The sequence below is a fragment of the Pelodiscus sinensis genome, chromosome 11 (assembly GCF_052426305.1).
Source record: "Pelodiscus sinensis isolate ZL-2025 chromosome 11, ASM5242630v1, whole genome shotgun sequence".
Classification (NCBI taxonomy): domain Eukaryota; kingdom Metazoa; phylum Chordata; order Testudines; family Trionychidae; genus Pelodiscus; species Pelodiscus sinensis.
The window spans coordinates 42318732-42335838 of NC_143062.1; the positions used below are offsets into that span (position 1 = coordinate 42318732).

General features: G+C 40.2%; 1 protein-coding gene across 47 annotated transcripts in view; it reads left to right on the plus strand.

The window, feature by feature from the left end:
• Nucleotides 1-17107, plus strand: part of FOXP1 (forkhead box P1) — a 561728-nt gene that overhangs the window by 382833 nt on the left and 161788 nt on the right. Inside the window, exon 1 of one of the 47 annotated variants that reach the window (XM_075938638.2) lies at nt 5702-11195. The exons of 44 other annotated variants lie outside the window; for them this stretch is intronic. The gene's annotated coding sequence lies outside the window, so the exon portion shown is untranslated. Of the gene's footprint in view, nt 1-5701; nt 11232-17107 lie in introns of those variants that run through there. 2 more of the 47 variants (XM_075938637.2, XM_075938636.2) reach the window with 2 other exon arrangements.

Below are 17107 nucleotides of genomic sequence, written 5' to 3' on the forward strand. Positions count from 1 at the left end.
GAATAGAGAATGCAGCGATATGTAAATAGTTAATCAGCCATTATTTTCTTGTTTGAAGACTGCAAGTTCTAGATTTTAATTACTTTTATTATTTAGTTTGGGGTTTATTTTTACTAATACAAATTAAGAATGTGATCTTGTGATCATATTAATGCAGGTGGATACCTGCACTAGGGCAAAGCCCAACTAGCGTTAATAAGCGGTGTGTGTGTGTGTGTGTGTGTGTGTGTGTGTGTGTGTGTGTGATGAAACAGGATGGGAACAGCACATGGTCGGCTTTCCCCACACTGTCCCACCCATTTGCTTCAACCCTAACTTGGGGAGACCAATTTTTTTAAAGGTAATTCCGTCATTCCATCTTTGGTCTTTTTCCGGGTACTGCCAGCAAGATCTGTTGATTGAGGGGTGGCATTAGTGATATGAAAAATGGATCCCAGACCACTCAAGGCATTTTGTGTAGGCCAACAAGAAGCCATTATAAGGTCATAGTCACATTAGCTCACTGCTGACGTGTCCCAGTGCTGCAAATGGACACAACGCAGGCAGATTGTTATGACCACATGAAGATCCTTCAGTGTCAATGGGACTCAGTGGACCAAAAGGATCCCTCTAAGGACCAGAGGCCTGGATTCATAGTGGTGCCAAAGGTGGAAGGCTCTGTATCCTGTTCCCAATTCCTGGAGCTGTCCAGTTCCATACTCCTTGATGCACCCTTCATTCTCTCCTCCCTCCCTTTCTTCCCCCTCCTCCCCAGAGTGCCAATTATTTTAAAATTAGGAACATTTTAAATAAATGTTTATTAGGGGGCTGTGCCCCTGTTCGCTATACTTGCCAAGCGTCTCTCCCCCTCCCCCAATCTGTCCACCACAGCCAGATCGGGGCCTCCCTTGTCACCTGTGCCACAGCAGGAGGGGGAGGGGGGCTGCCACCAGCCCTTTCTGTGGCCAGATGGGGGCTGGACCACAAGCGGGGCCAAGGTCAGGACACTGTGGCCAGATGGAGGCTGGGCCCCAATTGGGCAGGGTGTCTGGCTGGGGAGGGTACAGGAGCAGGGTGGGGTCTGGGTGTCTGGCCGGGGGGGGAGGAGGAAGGGTGTCTGGCCGGGGAGAGGGTGTTCCTCCAAGAGGGAGGGGGCAGGAGCAGGCTGGGGGCAGGGTGTCTGTCCAGGGGGAGAGGGCAGGAGCAGGTTGGGGGTGCGTGAGGCACTGGGAGTGCAGGATCTGAGCATGAGGGGCTGGGGAGGGTACTTACTACTTTTCATACTGTGTGCTGCTTCTAGGCACTGGAGGCTTTCGACATCCCTCTAGTGGGGAAGCTGTCTCTACCTGCTTCCGGTCACTCTGCGTTGCCCCAGCCTCCTCAGGGTCAGAAGGGGAAGCAGTGGCCATGGCTCAGGGTTCCCCCCCGGTCCTTCCTCGGGAGCTGCCCTGGGCTCCCCTGTAGTAGGGCCAGGGGACAGCAGTGGCAGCCGCCTCCGGCCCTGCTTCTACTCCCGGGTCCTGGGCCCTAATGCTAACTGTAGCTGCCTGCCTTGGGCCAAGCACTTGGGCCACTGCCTGCCTGGCTCTTCAGCCTTGGGCACTTCTCCCCCCTCCCTCCCAAGATTACAGCACCGGCTTCCTTGGTGGGAGGATAAAGCCCCAAGGCTCCACACCAGATCCAGCTTGGGGGGAAGCGTGCTGCTCCCGTTCCCACAGCAGTGTGTATGTGCTTCCCTGCAAGCTGGATCTGGCGCATTATGATGTCACTCTGTCTTCGCACAGGAAAATTAGAGAGAGAGAGAGAGAGAGAGAGAGCTGTGCCCGAGAACTTTGCAAGTACGTTTCACCTTTCAAGTAAACGATTTGTGCTATATTCTGGGTCTTGTTAGCTGTTAGTTTTGTTGAGTAAGACTGGCTCTGAAGTGCAGAGAAGCAGTGAGTGGAGAAAGACATAGCATTCCTTTCCAGGAAAGAATAAAACTTCTGTTATCTGGTTTTAGCCATTCATGATATTCATGGCACTATGCAGCTCACAACATGGGCAAACCAGCATAATAAAATATTTGGTTTTAATCTGTCTTGAATACTCAATATTTTGTGTATGTTTATGAAGGTTAATCATTAATAGCACATGTTGTTAATAAGTAGACGTCTTGAGCCAGCTTCTGAGACCTGTTAGTTAGTGCATGAATTTTCTAATTGATGACAATACTTGTAACATGCCTAATTATGAAGTCGTGTTCAAATCAAACTTTGAATAGCTGAAGAATTCCCCTCTCCCCTTATGTCAGTGGCAGACATATATCATTCCAGTGCTTTTCCTTTCTGATTTTTGTCCATAAATATTCATTGGGTCGTCTTTTCTGAAACATTTATTTGTACTGAATTTCACCGCAGAAGTTTGGGTGCATGCCTTTTTTCAGTTTTACAAAATCAACACAAACTGCTGAAATGGTGACAGCCTCTCAAGTTGTTGCACCACTTTGTCGTACTCCAGGTGAAGTACGTGAAAGTGATTATAGGTAATAAATATCTTTTTTTTAACTTATTGCAGAGGCAGTTTTTTTCCCCTGTTAATGATGGTAATTTGACTTGGTTGAAGGATTGCAGTTCTTAAGAATTAATGCCGCAATCCAATTCAAAGATTTAAAGAGATCTAAGATTTTTCACAGGTCGTGTGCTAGTGAATGTGCTCCTATCACATAGCAGCTAATGGACTTGAACAACAGTCTGTCATTTGCTGTTACCTCAGTGTATAGCAGCTTTGCCCTTGATAACAAGTATACTTTCCTAGCAGAGCAGGTTATTTAGTACTGTGGTATATTTGTAACACTTTTAAGAGATAGTATCCTATTTCTAACAGCCGTTATGACTGTATAAAGTGAGGTTACCTTTCTGACTTTCTTAATTACGAGTTTGAATCCTAATATGCTGTAAACTAAGGTGTTTTGTACTCTAGTAGCTGCCTTCTAATTCTTTCTTCTTTTTTTTTCAAATATGGCTTAATATATACATTTCATTTTCACTATAGGTACACACAGGTTAATTACCTAAATACAAAAGTAACATGCCTTCCTCCCCGTAAGTTCCCATTATTTTTAGGGGGGCATTGTTACCTTTTAACAGTGTTTAGTAATGGCTTATTTGTAAATGATGTTAGAAATGCTCTAATTTCTTGATCCTATTATGTCCCTGGGTATTAAAAATCCTATTTTAAGGTAATTAGAAGGATTCTCTTCCATTTAAATGTGTGTTCTCCAGACAGTGTCACTCTATACTTTGCACATAAGAACCTTTGTTCTTTAATTAGAAAAAAGACTAGAGCTCATTAATTGTGGATACCAAGTGATGCCTGCTCAAATGGGTGAAGCAATAATACAGTTGAAATAAAGATTGAGCCTACCTTGAAAAATTCTTATATTTAGTATTGATAAGTGATACATACTCTTGATTAGGGTACAAATTCCAGTGAATCATATTAAGACTTGTATTGAAAGCTCTCTCTTTAGGAGATGGAATCCCAGTCAGATACAATAAATAAGGCATGAATTGTACTGGTACAGTGTCTGCCATTCTAAAAAGTCAGCATTTGTGAACAGTCGTCACACAACGATATCTGAGATACCATGATTTTCCCCTGTACTTAGCAAAAGGAAATAATTGTGATAACTGTGTGATAACTGAATGGTTTTGATCATGACCTTATGGAGTCAGATTGCGATGAAAATAATATTTTAATTGCTTGCTTGCAAACAGGATGTCTTGTAAATGTTTTAATACTTTATACAAGTTTATTTTGGAGTATGAAGACATGTGTACTGTGTCCTTTAGCTTTTTAACATCTCACTTGCATCCCCTAGGGAAGAAAACGCAAGAACTTTGAAAGCTAAAATACAGTGCTGTTTACAGAAAGATACATAGGTATATGATGGCCGTAGACCTGGGTACTGGTGGTCCTTCCAAATATTCAGCAGGTATTGCTTAAATTTCAGGCTTCTATAGATTTGGAGTGAACTTCTAGTTTTATTCGTAAGAGCAATTCTGAAAGAGAGCAGAAGCTTATGGGAGCTGATCATTTGGATTTTTTTCACATCAGGGGCCAAGTACTTGTATTTCTCTTGCTTCACGCATATAATATTACCCTTTCACTCAAATAGGGATCATATAAATTAGAGATGTAACAGGCTGATTAGATCATGTATCCTTTCACTCTGCCATTTGCAGAAGTAGCAGTGTGACATCAATGTCTTCTTAGATGATGAGCTTTCGTGGGCCAGACCCACTTTCTCATCATCTAATAAACCATCTTGTTAGTCTTTAAAGTGCTACATTGTCCTGCATTTTGCTTCAACTACCCCAGACTAACACGGCTACATTTCTATCACTATCAATGTCTTCTGCATCCATACAGTCACAGTAGATGCTGCCATCCTACCACATGTCTATGGGACAGAACTTGTACCATGGTTTACAGCACAGTTGAAGCCAGGTGCCCAGGTGCTGCCAAATTTTATGCTTTAATATTTGCATACATTTAACATTCTGATTTTTGCAAGTATTCCTGAGAAGTTTCAAAAGATGAATCAAGCAGTGTGGGAAATAACTTGAAAAGTAATCAGCTATTAGAAGGGTGAACAATTCTTTTGAGGAACGTCTGGTGGACCCTGTTCAGTTTCATCTTTTATCTCCTGCTGGCCTTTTCAGCTCCTCAGCTCAGACTTTTCCTTAAGCATCTGCCTTTTTCTCCTACCTTCCCACCCCATTTCTATCCCCTCCACCTTCTTCTCACTTTGGGCACTAAATAAGGATACAATTTTCTAATGCTAATGGAAATTCTTATTCACAAAACAGAGTGTTTCAAAAGTGAAGAATAGGAGATCTGCCATGTAGAAGTATGGGTTTGTCTTCTGTTTTAATAGCGTTATGAATCAGAAGTGGTGACTTGTGCTGGGGGAAGGACTCTTCACTCGAATGTACTGCTTTCTAGCCTGGTCTGGCTGGAAAATGTGTTTTTTTTTTTTTTGGTTTTTTTTTGTAACTGTCTATGTTGTACAGCTCTCCGTGAGAAAGAAAAATAGTTTTTTAAAATGTAAAAAAACCTGTTCTTCAATTGGCTATGCAAAAATCTTATTACTATATTTATTCCAAACCTGCACACATAATGTTCAGTCAAGGAGAAAACAGCAAAAAACAGTTGTTGATGGACTTAGCAGAGAACTGGATTAAATAAGCATTAGTCTACTGAAGCTGATTACAGGAATATGAAAATGCAGTATCTTAATGGTACATATTTTCATGTGGCAGCTCAGTTGCCTTTCATTTTGCAGCTAATATGTCTATTCTTATGAGTCATTTACTTCTTTAATTACCTTTTGCAGGCAAGGCACCATGGTATATTAATGTGAATGATTTTTACTGCCAGTTTATCATACAATGCCCCAGAAGTTGAAAGGCGTAATTGACTTGGAAGAGCAGCTCATGAAGGAAACAATATTTAGTTGACAGTTTTCCTTGTACTCTCTGTTGACGTTTATGAGTTTACACTATGCTAAAGGAGTAATAAACACAATTTTCTTTCAATAACAGGAAAGAGTAGCTTCTAAACTACATTTGTGAAAAACAGATTTGTTCATTTCTTGAATAATATAAAATAATGTGTTTCCAGTGTGAAGACACACACAAAATTGTCAATTGAATTAAACTTCAGAAGGTGCATTTATAACCAACCTGAGAGTATTAGAAGATATTAGTATGTATATGAATCAGATCAATCTAATGAATATTTAAATTATATACTGATTTGGAGAAATCCTTTTCAAATCTGGAGTGTTAGTTATTTGGTGGCCTCTTCAATGGGAAAGTTCGAAGACAGTGTGCAAGTCTGTTTGCATAGGAGGGAAAATGCTAGTCTAAGAGCTCTTGCTAATGAAATCCTAATTCACAGTTTACTTGGGTAACTTCCCTTAACTTTCCCCAGATTATAAGCTTGTGAAAAATTGAAAACACAGGATTGCAATCTGTCAAAGTCTGAGTTGCTTCTGGAATGATACCTTTATTGAATTGACCTTGTCAAATAGCAAATTCTCTTTTAATACTTCCAAGGGATCATACAAAAAGTCTGATTAATCATGTCATCCACTTTAATTAATTTAAAGGCACACTTAGGGCTAGCTTTAAGCTTCCACATTTCCAGTCTTCGTATATTGATGCAAACTCTTCTCTCCTTGGCTTGGAGAGAGTTAAACTTTTCACAGTTTTTTGTGATTGTTTGCAGTTCAGCCCTGTGCAACATAATGAAAGTTTTTGAGCCATCTGTTGTTAAGCTGGCGGTGAGCAAGGCCAGTATATCCAAACAAAGTGCTGGCCTGCTGTAAACTGAACCTGTCAGTTTAGCATAGCTTTGTTGACCTCACCAATGTGCAGGGCAGCCTGTGGTACCAGGCGCTGGCTGTGTATATAGCTTAGAAGGGAACTACTTGGGGGAGGGGGGGAGGGACACCATGTTTACTTTTTCCACTTAGTGTTCCTCCCACAGGCTTGAACTAGTTTATACTAAATCTTTAAATTGACATTGTGTTTCTTCCCAATTCTGAACCTTTTTTGGTTACCAAAAAGGAGGAAAAAAAATCCCCCATTGCTGGCATTTTGAACTTTTCAAAAAAAGACTTCAGAGACGGAAAGATGTGCGTGTCTCTGACAGATACGGCCACAATATCATAGCTTGCTTTCTAGGCTGCTATGGTCACCTTTGCTGTGCATTGTTTAAGACCAGTTACTCATTTGTTTCAGCGTTTTGGGACAAGGTGGAGCATAGTAAGTAAGCAATGAGTGCTCTTGTGTGTTTTGTCTTAACACGAAACGGACATTTCATCCAACAATGTCTGGAACTGGCCTCCTTTCCATTTTTTTCAGTTTTGTTGTGGTGGGTTTGTTTCCACTATCTGATATTTCAGATTCTAAGACTTGTCTGACCAAAATCCCAAGGATCAAAGCTGGAAATGGCTGGAACATTCATGCTTTTTTTTTTCTTTCATTTAATATGTCAAGCTTGCCTGATTTTTGCATTTCACCCTCTTTCTCAGTGTACTTGTATCTTTCCTAGTCTCCTTGTTCCTCAAATTTTCTTCCCCTTTTTTTCTTCCTGAGTGAATGTTTATATATATAGTTTTTGTCTAGGAGACAGTATATGACATTTTACCATACATTTTAATCCATGGTAAACAATTTGTGACTGTTTAAAGGGTTGGCAACAAATCTCACTGTGACTGAGACAGGAAAATAAGTGTTCCCTATTTCTAATGTTTGCTTTTTGGACTCCACCTCCAGTAAATACCTTTGTGCTTTGACCTCTGCCAGAAGTCTACTTTATTTTCTATACTTCTGGCATACTTATTGTTTGTGTTTTGGCCTCTTTCAAGTACATTTTAGTGACCCAACAACAGCTTTGGAAAGCAGTCTTGTTTTCTGTGACCCAAATGCTGCAGTACTTCATAAGTAAACGTTTTTCTTGCATTAAGACCTACATAATTTTGGCTTTGTTGTGTATACAAAACATCTCTCTTGTGCAGTTATATAGTCCACCCTATTACATCCATTATTAAATATATTGCAGCCAGTCAGTAACTTCAAATGGTATATATCATATGTAGGGGAAGCTCCTCAGTATTTCACTGAAAGTAAAGGAAGAACAAATAAAAGTCATTAAAATCAGTTTTTTATCTTTATTTTTAAACATACAAGAGAGTTGAATTCCACAGTAAAGGGTATAATATACACTGGCCCAGTCTCCCAATAAATGATGTTTCAGGTTACATTCTGTGTCATATGTTTTAGATGCAAGAAGTCTATCAGTGGTGAAAAACATTCAGTTTAAAATTCAAATAACTGCACTTACTAGGAAATCCCATACAACCCTAATCTGTTTGTAAGGTGACTGACACAAAGTGCTTTTTGTTTTAAGGTAAAAGAAAATATAGCCGGGATAGGGTTTCTGGTATAAATGTCAGGTGCAATGCAATGTGTGTTCACTAAAGAAGTTGAGGAGATAACCTTGGCATTTAGGGCATTGCCTTTTACAAAATGAAATTGTATTTTGTTTTTAAAAAGTAGGACTACATTAAGAGGTCACCTATTAGCTGTGTTTTTGCTGGCTGTCTGAAACTCAGCTCTACTGTCTATTAAACTCAAACCACTATGTAAACATTCCTGTGTTGTTCCTGGTCTCTACAATGGCCAAGGGGATCAGGTTTCACCTGCCTGCACATCTTCAAGCAATTAGAGCAATTAGCTTGAAGCCATTTCACATTCAAGGTCTGCTGTGACATTCAAGTCCAGAAGAAATCTGGAGGGAGGGGGGGAAACTTCAGAATATAGAATGGACACTTTTCAAAACACATGAATAAATAATTCACTTGTTTTTTGTATTTACAGCCACTGAAGCATGCCGTTGTAGGGCTTCTGAACAGTTATGCAAAGTTGTTGTTACCAAAAAAGCATTTTAACTTGATAATGAAGTCCTGCCTATGTATTGGTGTGGGTAGGGGGGAGGAATATCAACTTAACTTCCAAAGATAATTTATGTGATATGATGTTGTCCTGGTAATATTTATTGACCTCACTCGCATGTAGAACACCTTTTTTTATTATTATTATTTACGTGGGGATTTATATTTGATGGTAATATTGTCAAACTGCACTCATTCAGGTAAATGTATCAGTTACATTGACATTCAGCACTGAGTTTAGTGATTCTAGCAGTAAGTCTTCAAAGCTGCTATTTTTTAAAAGGTTGGAGCAGATTAGTGGTGACCTTAAAAGATTAAACTAGTACAGTTTAAAGATAAATAATCAGCCTTTAGCACATTAGATAGCTACATAAGCATGACAGAAGGTGACTTTCTTCCAACAGTTCTAGAATCCAGGAAGCATTTTTACATTTGTAACTTGGCTACACAGGCAGCGCTTCACAGAAAGCAAGACATAAACTGATTACAACACTTCAAATTGGTTAATGCAGTTTTAAATCCACAGTTTTCCTGTTGGTTTATTATGCAGAAGAAGGTAATTTTAAAAGCTATGCCCATTGCAAAAGAAGATCTTTCTTTTCTGTCCCAGAGGGTGTTCTTAATCAGAACTAACCGCAGGCTAAATTATAATGTGGAATTCTGCTGCCCTTTAACCTACTGCCTGCTCATTTGGTGTTTGCTAACAAGCAGCTCTCAGTACAAAATTGTTTGAGAATTACTTTTTTCCTTATATTTGCTGACTTCAATTAAAAGAAGCAGCTTATTGGAGGTGGGGAAGTTAAAATATATAGATTTCCTGGGAAAGTTTTAGCAATAGTTTTCTTACAAGTCATCCCCATTACTTAGCCATAGACTAAGTGGTGCGCACAGTTCAATTTCAATAAAAATTCTATCATGAGCTAATATTTCTGTAGTGATGGGGAGGAAGAGAGTTTAATGCCAGGCTAGTAACTAGCCACTTCTAGAATGTTCAGACATGTGCATCCTAAAAGAATGGAAGAGCAAGATTACTCATCCCTTGAAGATTTGATTTCCATCAGTACATCTCTAATTCTACCTGTTACATTATATAGGGGCAAGCATGGATAACTAGACCATATTATAAACTGATATTTTGAATGAGGAAGTAAAGGCGGCATGGTGGACTTTTTATTTTATGTTCAGAAATATTTACTTAAAATGCACATTTGGCAAATTAATTGGCAAACATAAGGTGAGAATTAGTGAGTTATTAAAAGACTCATTGCACAATGCCCATTTTCTCCTTAAGTTTACATACTGTAGCGGAAACATTGTGGTACTTAACTTAGAAAGGAGATGATGCCTCTGTAAAGCAGATCTTTCCATTTTTTTCCTAGCCTCGTCTTCTGTTTCTATGATCTGCCTTTTGAACTGTTTTTGTGGCTGATCAGTTCCACCTAATATGTCTCTTGATTTCTGCTATTGTAATACTCAGACGACATGCTGTTCTCTTCATTTTTATAAGCTTTAGATGCTCCTGCCTGTCATACTCTGGCGGTTTATCTTCAGCGTCTGGATTTGCTTTCAGACTTGCATGTCTATCAAGCTGCTGTTGCTTTGAATGTGAGATCAAAAGAAGATGAATTCCAGTAAAAAATTTCCTTGTATGAAGAAAAGATTGGGGCCTATGTAAACATCCCACTGACAGCTCCCAATGAGTTATTTTAGCAGAGCATTAGCACCCAGAATGACAGACAGTCCAAGACTACATGCTAAATAACAAATCAGTCCCTTCAACGCAGCTCATTGCCACAACAGCAATACATTTTCTAAAGGAATCCTGTTCCATCTTTTTTTTTTTTTTTTTTTTATTGAATATGGCTGTTCGACTGTTCATCTCTTTACAAGCTGCCTGAGAGTGCCAGCCCTAGTTTACTTTTCTTGACAATATCTGTATCATGTCACCAGCATGACAGAAGACAGGACTTTGATAATTGGGGTGAGAGACAGTCAGTGAGTCATCCTGAGTTAAATAGGTAGTTTGTTTTAGTGAATGAAAGGCAAAGGTACAGAAGAAAAAGCATCTGCTAGAATACCGAATGCATATTCCTAAGATGTTAGAGCCCAAGAGCTGCGGCAGGGGTGGTGTTTGTTGTTGGTTTTTAACATATGAAGCAGTTTGAAAAATAGCTATGAAGTCTGACCAACCCTAAAAGACAATTTTAGACACAAAATTCGGCACTGCAGAAAGTAGCAGTCTAGCAAACTATACCTAGATATGAATTTGCCTCTGCTGAATTCAGATGAACTGAATTTTTGCTGCTGTTTGGTTTAGTTCGGGGCAGACTTCATTCTGTATGTTTCTGTGTATAGACAGGGTGCTTTTCATAATGCAGAATTAATAGATTTTTTTTGTGATTGTTAAATACAACTTTGAAATTACCTGCAAGCTCCTGCTGATCTTTCAACTTTGCAAGTGAAGAATTACTTAAGGAATTCTTGTGGTTTCTTTGTCATTTAATAAAAGCAGACGTTGCTACTGTGGAGGCAAACCTCCCGTTGTTGCCTACAAAGGGCAGTGCTCCAGTGTGTTTTCCCTTCAGTGTGCGCTTCGGCTGCACAGCGCTTCCTGTTTATTCAAACATCTTTTTACCATTCTTCAACCCCCGCTTCACAGAAACAGCCAGAACACATCTACAGCAAGAAGACGGAAATCTAAAGACAGACAGTAAGAGCTTACTCTGTTAAACTCTTCATTTTCTCTGTAAGTGTTCAGAGAAAAGAAACATGTAGCTGGGGTTGAACTTTTAACTTGCGATCTTCCTCTGTGGAGGCATTCTTGCAGTGTAAGAAAATTTCTTAGCCTAGGTTTTTAGAGCAAAATAAGATGATTCAGTTTGTTTACTGCCTTGTTGGCCACCATCGGGAATTTTTTTTAACAGATTTTTTAAGGAAATCTGGCTAGTTTTAACTCCTGGTTTGGTGCACTGTCGCTTTGAAATGTATCTCTGGAGCATATGCAGTTGTGTGGTCACTAGCCTTATGTGGACTGACTTTAGCCTAAAATCGATGTATGCTCTTTATGTTTTGCGTGTTTTCCTAACATCTTCACAAGTAAAAGAAAGTAAAGACGGCAATGTTTGTACTCAGAAAGCGAGAGGCTTAGAGTCTGTGTCTGCAGAAATGTGTCTTTGTGTCATCCCCCAAATCGTTTGCTCTGTCACCATTTGTGAACCAGTCTTGCTAATATTTGTACCAATTTCATGCTAATAAAAATCGGGCTGCTGAAACAAGCATGGCTATTATCTCATTCATATGACTGTTGTTTAGACTGGTGATACTTCAAAAAGAAAAGGGAAGCCATGCTCACTTTTGGTGACGGTTGTTAACTTTCATGTTAGGGGCTTTTTTCTCCAGAGCTTCAGTGTTAATGATGAGGGTATCTGTGCATCTCAGCACTTTTTCAAAGGTAGCATTGATTCTCTTGTGTAATCTGTGTTTATAACATGTATGTGTATCCTTTTTGTTCAGCTCACTTGCTTAATAAACTATTCAACGTTTCCTTGATATTCTCCCCCCTCCCTTGAAAGTCCACCAAAATAAATAAGTAACTTTTTATGTGATCATTCATATACTGGCTATAAAACATAAGAGGAAATGGAAAATATGTAGCCTGACCTATGGAGAAAATCCATCCTCACTGAGGCATTTTCTGCCTTTGTGAGGTCCTAATACACTTTAAAATTTTAAACTGTAAACTCCCATCTTCCTGGAAAAGAGAGCGAGTGAGCGAGAAGAAATCGAGCTGTGTATTCAGCCAAACCACAAGTATAACAAACCTATTTTTAAAATATATTGCTAGGCTGGCTTTTTAATGTTCAGAAGTTGTTCTACTTTGCAGGGAAAAAATGGTGTTTGTGACTGCCTTAAGGACAATTTGTTTAACAGTAGGAGTAATTGCATGGGGAAAATGGAAAGAGTGACTGAAGTTATTTACTCAGATGTTAGTGTAGGTGTGGGGCAGAAAACTCACTGTGGGAACAGTGGGGCTGCTTTTCTTGGTATCTTAGTCTATTTGATGACCATCAAATTTCCCAGCTCGCTGGTTTTGTTTTTTCTGGATGGCATGTTTGATTATTTATCAGAAGGGAAAGGGAGTAGCTGAAGCAAATAAACATGTGACCAAGCTGTGTTTTGTTTTCCACCCAGAAGGCCGTGCCCTTTAACAGATATACAGAAAATAATAAGCGTATTATTTTATGATAAAAGGAAATTGTGTGTGTCATTTTTTTAGCAAGTCTCTTAACCCTTTGTGGTCTGTGGCCTCCACCTTCTAAAAGCTGCACCTGGCAGTTAATCCTTTTCTTCTTTTGTTTGTTTGTTTGTTGTTGTTTTGGGGGGGGGGGTTGTCAGTGAAATGTTACTACAGCTAATTTGTTCAACCTTTTGGATTTGGTAGATTTTTTTATAGTTATTTCTGCTTCAGCATCTCGTAGACTTTTTTTTTTCATTATAGTTAGGTGGTTAATTAGATCAGAACAACTTGCAATTTTGTGGAATATGGATGTTGACTTTCGAGCAAAATATTGACAGCTCTATTAGCTGTCCTGATATTGCTTCAACGACTGCCACAGTGTGGAATTATACCAGTAATAAATCCATTTCAGACACTCCCTCTCTAACACAATTCTTAATACTATCCTGGACAGTATGTGGCTTCTAATCAGTGTGTAAAAGAATGTTAAATCTATATTCTATTGGGGGGGGGGGGGAACTATAAGCTAAATCACTGTTGAGAAATAAAATGAGGGGTTGTCTGATTGCTGGGAAGCAGTTGAGTGTTTTAAGGTGCTTTTACTGGATTTAAAGGAAACACGTAAGCTTGACCGTGTTATACTTGGGTACAATTCAGAGAGGGTGGGAGGAGTTGTGTTACTCCTGCCTTGCAACCTGGGGTACCTCACAATGCCTGACTGAAATAATTCTTATCTGGGCCACATACCAACAGCTTTCCAGCATGCAAGTCACACCTTGAGTGTCTGTGTGTAACTGCAGCTTCCCAGCTGCAACGTGGCTCTCACCAGCCTGGGTCATACTGCTTGGTGACCACAACGCAACCAGCCCTCACTTTTCCCCCAGAAATGTTTGTTCTATATTGCCCAACCTTCTCCTGGACAGTGCAAATATTGTAAATCTATTATTCCTTGAAGGGGATAATATACAATTTCATAATCTTTTTCAGTACGTCTGCACGGCAGGTCTATTTCGGGATACTGAAGGTATTCCAAAATAGCTACCCCACGTCTTTTGAATGTGCCCACTATTTTGAGATTTATTTCAGCATCCCTGTAACTGGCTAAGGGATGTTGCTGTGTAGATGCGCCAAATTTCAATATACATTATTTCAAAATTTTGTTGAAATAAGATACGCAATTTGCATATCATATTTTGAGTTTAGGGTGCTGTATAGACACACCCTTATAGAATTACCCAGACATTTCATTTTAAACACGTTTATTAACTACAAAGAGAGAGCTTTTCAGTGAGTACAAACAATGAGGCATAAAAGTCAGAAATGGTTACAAGAAAAATAAAGATAAAATGCTTTCTTGTGCCTACCTTAACAAACTGTATTAGATTCAAGCAAAATTTCTCACGATATGCTGCCAGCAAGATTGACCAAACTCTTCGACTCAGGACTCCCACCTTCTCCTGAATCCAGTGAATGTTTTTATCTGTCATCATAGGTGTAATACTAGACACAGATGGAGTGGGATGTGTTTGGGGAGTTTGCCTCTGCTTTTTATAGTTTCTGTGTCTTTTGCAAAATATTTCTGGCTGGAAGCTCAGAGACAGAGTCTGTGTGGAAGGATGTTCAGTGCTGTCTTTTCCCACCTGTTTAAGTTTCCTTTTGTTTTCCTTTCTTGATTCATGACTGCTTACTGCTTAAATGCAAAGTGAGGCAAATGTACACTTTTTTGTTCAAAACAGGCCTGTTTGAAGTTGCTACTATGCGAGCATCAAACCTCACACAGGGAACTCATATTACATCATGTACAGTGTTGCTACACATATTTTATCAGGACAATACTGACCAGTAAATTATGAGTTTACAAGTAATGTGTAGGGAGTGAATTCATGGGTTTATTCTGTGTCACTGACATTTGTGTGAAGGGAAACTGAGATGCAGTTTGTTTCACATTGTGCAGGTAGGTATAAATTTAATAGACTGACTTGCTTTCAGAATCTCTCTTTGTCTCTTAGAATTGCATGTCAGTTCATGTGTTTATTCGCTCCCCTCGTCTTTAATACTAAGTGACTTGCTACTGTACCTTAGGTGTATTATCTAGGGTACGGGTGCTTCTTTTTGACAAGGACCTAGATTATGATCAAAAAAGAAAAATTGCATGATGCTTTGAAGTTGCATGAGGAGCTGCACGTCAGAAATGGTTCCTAGGAAGGACTTTAGTCAGGACAAGGCAGGGGCTTTATGAAACTAGTTTGAGGAGGGTATTCCTTGCATAACTGGCTTGGTTGGGAGCACTAAGAAGTTTGTGCAGGAAATGGACAAATAGGCAGTAGAGCCTGGAATTGTATGTTTAGTATAAGGAGAGAAGATGACATGGCAGAACACAAGAGCAGATGAGTAGAAACTAGCTAGGTACGGATCAAAAGCTTGGATTTGATGTAGTGTGTGTGTGGGGGGGGAGGTAGCAGAGTTTCTGAGAGGGCTTTTGGTAAGGTCAGAACAACAGGTCAGAAAAAGGTTCTTAGCATTAGAATTTTGAATAGACCCCAAGGAATGAAAGGTGGATGTTGGGAGGACAGAGAGCTAGAGAATGCCATAAGCCAAATGAGAGATTATGAGAGTGTCAGAGGTGTAGACAAAGACTAAAGGCCGTATCTTACAGATGTAACGGAGCACACTTCAAACACCACCACAATTTATGGATTTTGATAGTGAGCAGAGTCAAATATGACAGCCAAGCTATGGGCCTGAGTAACAGAGTTTAAGGTGGTGTCAACTAAGGATGTAATAGGATAAATAAACAATTACATGGTTAACTTAAAAGTCGGGGTTAATCGGTTACTGCAACCAGTTTTATGCAAGTTCCCGCCCCGCTCCCTGGGAACCAGCTGCCACCCAGCACTGCTGCCTTTGCGTCTTGGCAGAGGTAACAGAGTGAAGCGTCGGCAAGTGCATGCCAGGAGCCGGCTCCCAGCATGCACCAGCTCCTATGGAACTGGCTGCAGGTGCGTGTATCCGAGCAAAAACATCTCTTGTGTCAGCAGTGCCAGTGAGTGAAAGGGAAGACAGGAATTAGCATATCAGGTTGGACCCGTGGTCCATTCAGAATCCCCCCCCCCCCACACTCCTTCCCACTAGGGACTCATGCCCTGCAAGAGGCTTGGCACGCTCCTCCACCCCAGGCCAATCAGCTCTCCCCACTGCCCTGCCAGGAGCACGTGGCGCTTTGAAGCGCCACACACTGCTCGCACGGTGGGAGGAGGCTTTGCACGCTCCCCGCCCCCAGGCCAATTAAGACCTGGGGGCGAGGGAGTATGTGAAGCCTTCTCCACTCTGTCCCCGCTCTGCTCGCAGTGTGCAGCACTTTGAAATGCCATGCACCTACTAATTGTTTTGGGGTCAGGGGAGCAGAAGGGCCTCTGCAGGCTGGATTCACCCTCTTGGCGGGCTGGATCCAGCCCGTGGAGGCTCTTTTGCCCACTCCTACACTAGAGGCACCTTTTCTGTACTATACATTGTTGTGTAAACTTTTATCATGTCTCCTCTTATTCTCCTCTCTTTAAATTGAAAAGTCCCAGGCTTGTCAACTTTCTTCCCATATCTTCTCAGGGCTCTAATAGTTTTTGTCACCTGTGTCTGAACCCCTTCCAGTTCTGCTTTACCATTTTGAAACATAGAGTTACTAGAACTGTTCTAAGTTAGTGAGTGCCACCGAGTCATAAAATGGAATTGTAATATTTGTGGTGTTATTTTCCATCCCATTATTTATGGATCCTAATATTGTGGTTGGTTTGTGATTCCCTGCTGTGCAGTGAACAGTGATTGCATTGAGATGTCCGCAGCGATGATGAAGTCTTCTTCCTGAGTGGTTACAGATAATTCAGAACCCAGTAATGTATACGTGTCGTTAAAATTATTCCTTTCAGTAGTCAGTGCCTTTCAGTTGTTAATGGACAGTCTCTTGAAAGTTCCTACAGTCTTCACAAGTCTCAACTAATCTAGATAATAGTTTGTTACATGCAGGTTTTGCCACTGTGTTTTCGATCCCCAGATAATTACTGAATTTGTAAAAACAGTATTAGTACGAGTAGAGAACTTAAGGCTTTTTTCACATTTTTGCCATGTTGAAAATTGGGTTTTTATTCCATGAGCCTCTGAATGCTGTTTTGCCCTATTATATAGGACAACATGAAGGCAGCCCCACACAATATACAGGTCACATCATTGCCACCAAAAGGCTGTTTCCACTTGTCCATGACCTCTTATTGGAGGAGAATTTCCTTGACTTCTGATGCCCCAAAAGAATCTGCAGTGGCTGGTCTTCCAAATATTCAACAGTCTGATTCACTTTGGCTAACCATGGAGAATATCAGAAGCTGATTCATTTGAGC